General features: G+C 52.7%; 1 long non-coding RNA gene across 1 annotated transcript; it reads left to right on the top strand.

The window, feature by feature from the left end:
- Positions 1 to 217: 217 nt before the first annotated feature.
- Positions 218 to 4,173, top strand: LOC306640795. Its single transcript, XR_013757914.1, has 3 exons — positions 218 to 932; positions 2,387 to 2,515; positions 3,594 to 4,173. It is a non-coding gene; the product is annotated as an uncharacterized lncRNA (long non-coding RNA).
- The last annotated feature ends 1,639 nt before the right edge of the window (positions 4,174 to 5,812 follow it).

Raw genomic sequence — 5,812 nt, 5'->3', positions numbered from 1 at the left:
TTCCCCAGGAGGACAAGGTTGGGAAAATATTCCATTCCAAGCCAAGAAAGCTTTCTACACAACAGCCTGGGTGGGGAGTCTGCCATGACTGGAGAAAGCATTCCTCAGTGTGAGCTTCAGACCTCCTGACAGAATCTCCTTGGTACAAGGTGCTGATCGGAGACCCAGATTCCTGAGCCCCACCCCATGGTTTTATTCAAATTAGCCAGAGGTCATAGAGGAACCAGCAGAGTCACCTAGTCCACTGAAACCCATCGCTGGAAAATGAAACTCCTCTGCTTTGCATTGCTAGTTTTAGGAACTTTCCAAATGGTTCCAATGCGGATCAGAATTGAGACCCACTGAGAGGCCTAGAGAAGTATTAGCCAGACTTCCCGGATGATAAGGATCTCCCTGATTTTTTTAAACAAACAGATTCCTGAACCCCACACCCATGGGGCTGGGCTGGGGCCTAGGAATCTTTTATTGATTTTTCTTTTTTAACCAACCCCCAACTAATTCTCAAGATCTGGTAAGCATGGGGACTTGACTGAATTCCTAAGACCGGGTGGAGAGGAGGTCGGGCCAAGAGTTCAGCCAGGCACCACAGCAGGAGCTCTCAGGAAAGAAGTGACATCCTGCAGCTCAGGGGCTCCTGTGAGACCAAGTGCAGCTCTGTCTCCTGCTTCTTAGTGTCTTCCACTTTCTGGAAGGTTCTTGGTTGGTTGGTTGGTTGGTCTTCTGCCTCTACCGCAATTGAGTTCAGCAAGTAACAGGTGCTTAATAAATAGTGGGCGAAGGATGGCAGGGAGACATCAGCCCACAGTTCAAAGGACTGCAGGGGATGGGACCGCCCCAGAGGCCAGGAGTCCAGCAGGAGACCGAGGAGCCCAGAGGACACCGCCTTTAACAGGGAGGGAGAGTTAAAGAGACAACAACCTGGAACAGGCCAGGTCAGGTTAGGGAGTGTGGTTGGCAAGGGGCAAATTGGGAGGAGGGAGACTTTGACAGGGTCCCTGGGCCAGAAAGGAGGGAAAGGAGATCCGTTCACTCCACTGCTTTCTCAGGAAGATGCCATAACTAATGAGCGTTTCCCCAGCCCCACACTGCTCCCAGGCCAGAGGGATGGGGGAGGGGAAATAGAGTCCGAAATGCTCGATTCCCGAGCCCTGTGCTGGAGACCATGGCCAGCGAGGGTTGGGACTCCAAGGAGGGGCCCCTGACCCTAAGAGAGGGACCATTGAGGGCTTCCTGGAGGAGGCAATGACTGGGCCAAGTACTGAAAAAGAGATAAGAGAGAGAGAGAGCTTATGGGGTGAGGATTTTGATAAACAAGGCCCCATGCAGAAAACAGACCCAAGCTAAGACAGGAAGACCTGGTGGGGGGAGGGGCACGGGACCAGCAAGTTCAGGAAGCACAGTGGGGAAGGCCAAGAGCAGTTAGGAACAAGGAGACCAGAAGCATCCAGGTGGAGGAGGGGCTCCCAGGCAAAGCCACGGATCCCTCAAAACATGCGGATACCATGAGCCCAGGGCAGCCCACCGGCAGCCCACCCCTCCACCACCGATTTTGCAGCTCAGAAGCCCGGCTTTACCCTGACCAGGCCAGGCTGCAGGACGACCCACATGTGGTAGGTCTTCCTTCCTCGGATGATGAATGAGGGATGACTAAATGCTACAGAGGGCCTGGCTGCTGGTGAGACAGCAGGGTTGACCCTTAACAAAGAAGGCAAGGCCACCAAGCCCCCTGCTTCCCCTGGGATGGACAAAACAGCCCTGCACAGGCTGGCCTTGTGTCTTCTCTCCGCAGCACGGAAGCCTGCATGTGACCAGGCAGAGGCAGCTGAAGAGCAGTTCTATCTGCCTTTTTCTTTTTTTTGATATGTTTCCCTGCCTTAGGCCCTTGGGGGGGCCAGGCTACTCCACTGGGGCTCTTGGCATGGCTCCCACACACAGCCACACTAAACTATGCGTACTATGCGTACCTAGTTGACGATAAGGAAAAGTGGCCCTCAGGTGGCACTTGGTGCTAAGGCCTGTCCTGGAAACAGAAGCGCCTGCCAGCATACGACCAAGCAGGCAAAGCATGGCTTGGGGTGCAGTCCCCTTTCACCCCATCCACCTGGAGCAGTTATGCAGTGTGGAAACTGTACAGCTGTGTCAGGCAGTCCTGTGTCCTTGCCCAGGTAAAGTTTTTGGGTACTGATCCTAAATCCCAGCAGTCCTGTGTCCTTGCCCAGGTAAAGTTTTTGGGTACTGATCCTAAATCCCAGCAGTCCTGTGTCCTTGCCCAGGTAAAGTTTTTGGGTACTGATCCTAAATCCCAACACTTTGTCCCTGGGTCTCTGTTCCTTTAGCCTTGTTGCTCCCGCCCTTAGGGACCTGTCTTCCTCCTCTGACCTTTCAGTCCGGACAGTTCCCCTGGACCCATGGAGCCCATCAAGGGATCCCCACCAGATATTCAGACCATCGCCGACCAAGACGGAGCTCAGTCTACATCTGCCCTGTGCTCTTGGGCTGCAGAAGCTTCTGCCAGGTCTGAGCTCTTCTCCCATCTGTCTCCATGCGTCCTAACACGTCAGCCCCAAGAAGCAAAAGAGGAAGCCAAGGAATGGGTTGGCTCCTTTGGCAACACCAAAGCAGTCCCTTTCACTTACCCATAGCCCAGCCTCTTGGCGGCAGTTAACGTACAATTTCTACCATCTCTCATTCCTGCTTTGCCCACACACTCAAGTCCCAAGACCCCAAAGCCTGTGGGAGAGACTCCGCCATGGCCCCAGCTGTTTACCAGGGTGTCAGGTCCATTCCAAGTCACTGGTTCACGGGATGGGACAGAGGAGGGGGATGAGCCTCCTTACCAGTCTGAACTGTAGCTCTGTCAATTCTCCCAGTGACCCTCTAGAGTGGGCAGGGATGCTGAGGCTCTGAGAACAGATCCGGCCTCTCTCCTGGCTGCACAGCGAGGGGCCCAGTGAGGGACCCACAAGCTGTGCTTTTTCTGCTCCACTCCCTACCTTAGGCCACCTGGGAAAACAGAAAGTATGGAATTCATACATCAAACAAAGAGCTTTGTTTCTGACATTTGCATCCTAAGAACTCAATCCTCAAAGGCAGAAGGGCCTTGAGCAATTGTTTCCAAGATCTCTGTTACGATAGAGAGTGCTGGAAGCCGATAGTACAGCCAGCGTCTCGGGCTCTGCTCAGACCTGACTTGCAGTGGGCTTGCAGTGGGGCCTGGAAGTTGGTGCGTCTTAGCAAGGGAAGTTCGGGGAACCCAGGTTAGACCTACTCAGCTGCAGTCTACAAATGAAGAAACCGGCCCAGATGGTGGGGACAGACTTGCCATCAACAGCTATCAGGGCTGGCTATTTGGAAAAGTTCAAGAACGTCTGAGTTACTGGCTCTGCCTGTCTACACCTATTGGCTCGAGTTCTCTGTCTGCCATTTGGAATAATCCTGCCCTAATTCTTTGGAATGCTGTCTCAATTCAACACAACCATGTACGGGAAGCCTTCAGCGCAGTTCCTGGCACGTACAGGTGCCCGGCACTCGGGAGCTTTTATAGTAGCGTTTAAGTAGTAGTGTTATTTACCATTCACTTTGATTTCTCCAAGCGATAAGGTGGCCAGGTTCCTGCATTCAACCTGACAGCCTGGCATTCCAGCTTCCTGCGGGGACATGAAAACTGAAGAATGGACCCGTTTGGTACCACTGTTCTGAACTTGAAGAACGAGTGCCCGAATCACGGTGCATTGGAGACGTTGCTCAGAGCAGAAATCCACTGTCGGTTGGACATCCGCCAACGATTTTAAATTAAATATGTATGTCTGCAAGCTGTGGTCATATTTTCAAGGAGAAAATCTAATGGCACTTACCACTGGGCTTATGATTCTGTGAACACCCAGACTTCGCCCCCAGAGGGTGGAGCGCAGTTCACTTGCTGAAGACGCCTGTGCTGGCCAGACTTAATAGGGCTGGACCCAGGTCCACCCGGACCGGGCCTCTGTTAGCCCATCTGAACAATGGGGTAAGCTCTGCAATTGCAGGGGTAAGACTTCCGAGTGGAGGGCACGTGCCTTTCCTGCTGCCTCCAGAGGCCCGTGGGATTCCCAGGTAAGATTCTCATGGGCCCAGAGGTGAGCTTTGTGTCTGACTTCCCTAGGACAAACCGTGTGTTCCCAGGCTCTGGCCATCTGCTCCACTCTCCCTTCCACCCCTGCCAGCACCAGTCCTCCGTGCCTGTAAGACTAAGCTCTGCTGCCACTTCCTCCAAGAAGCCCACCTGGCTTCTCCCCCGGGGATGTGTCCTCCCGTTCTCCTCTGGGACCCCTCTGAGGCACTTCCTTATGTGTATGAGAATCCCTCCTTTTCCAGGGCAGAGATGCTACTCACCTCGCCCTGGGCCTCACCAAAGGCCTTGCCCACAATGTGCAGGCACAAATTAACTTCACTGACTGCCTTATGAGAACCATCTGGGTAGCCTGCCCCTGCCTGTAGCCTTCTCCCATCACCACGACCTTAAACAACATCCACCACTCAAGAAATAGATGTTAGCATGTGTCACTAATGTCACTCTTCTCTGCACACTTAACCTTCTCTGAAGAGGGGCTGCTTATTCCCATGAATGGGTGAGGGGTATTCTTTCCTAATGGCACATAAACCAATGCTGCCTTTCCACTGGTGCCATCTTGTCCCCATTTGAGAGCTGAAATTATAGGGACATAAAGGTAAGTCGCTTGCCCAGACCTGTAGCTAGTTCATGATAGGGTGAGGCTCTAGACTTGGGAGTGCCATGGGTCGGGAATTCTTATTGTGTGCTGCCCAATGGCCCCAGTGACTCCAGTCTCCTGCTCTTCACATCCTGTGTGATCCCCTTCCCTGGAGAACTGATGACTTGCTCCTAAGGAACAGAATAGGGCACACGTGATAAACGTCACCTCTGAGACAGCCCCGGGAGACTCTGGCTCCCCTCTTGCTCCCTATCTCACTTCCTTGCTTTGATCGAAGTCAGTTGTCACATCGTGAACTACTTTTTGAGAGACCCAAGTGTAGGCAGCCAATAGCCAACAAGAAGCTGAGGCCCTCAGTCCTGTGACCTGCCAACCATGCCAGGAGTGAGCTTGGAAGCCCGTCCAGCCCGGTGGCACCTGCAAATGGCTATAGTCCTCAATAGTAGCCTGTGAAAGACCCCAAGCGGGAGTCTTGCTGAGTAAAGCCCAATTCCTAACCCACAGAAAATGTGAGAAAATGTGCCCTGTCTTAAGCCACTAAGTTTGTTGTAAGCCTCTAAATGTCATTTAAGCTATCAGGTTCAAATTAAATCCTGGAGGGATTATCTCCAGAACCAGTAAAAATCCTTGAAAAATAGCGGTTAAAACCAAAGGAAGAGGAGAAGGAAGCAACACATTTCAGTCCTGCGGCCTTCATTCCTTGCCCCAGGAGTCATTTGTCACACAGCAATGGATGACTGATTGACTCCAGTATTTAACACCACACGTTTACTATGTTAGGTACCCGAACACAGAGAAGGATTGCCAGTCTGGTAGGATAAGGCATGTGTGTGTGATTGAGCAAGAGTGGGTTGCAGAGGGGCTGCCCCCCTGACATGGCCGAGGGGACAGGGAAGGCACAGCAGTGTCATTCACAGAGCCAGGTGCTGAAAGGTGAGCAAGAACTGGCCTGGTGAAGAAGGCAGGAGGATGGGAAGGGGAGGACAGGAACACACATTCTCTGCTTGTCCTCAGTGGATGGAGAGATTATTAAGACCCTGCATTTAGCAAGAGGGCTTGACATGAGCAACCCAGCACATCTCCAGAGCCTGTGAGTCAGCACC

This window comes from Sciurus vulgaris (assembly GCF_902686455.1).
Source record: "Sciurus vulgaris genome assembly, chromosome: 11".
In the NCBI taxonomy this organism is placed as follows: Eukaryota; Metazoa; Chordata; class Mammalia; order Rodentia; family Sciuridae; genus Sciurus; species Sciurus vulgaris.
The sequence above is the reverse complement of the archived record's forward strand: the minus strand, read 5'-3'. Positions and strand labels throughout refer to the sequence as shown.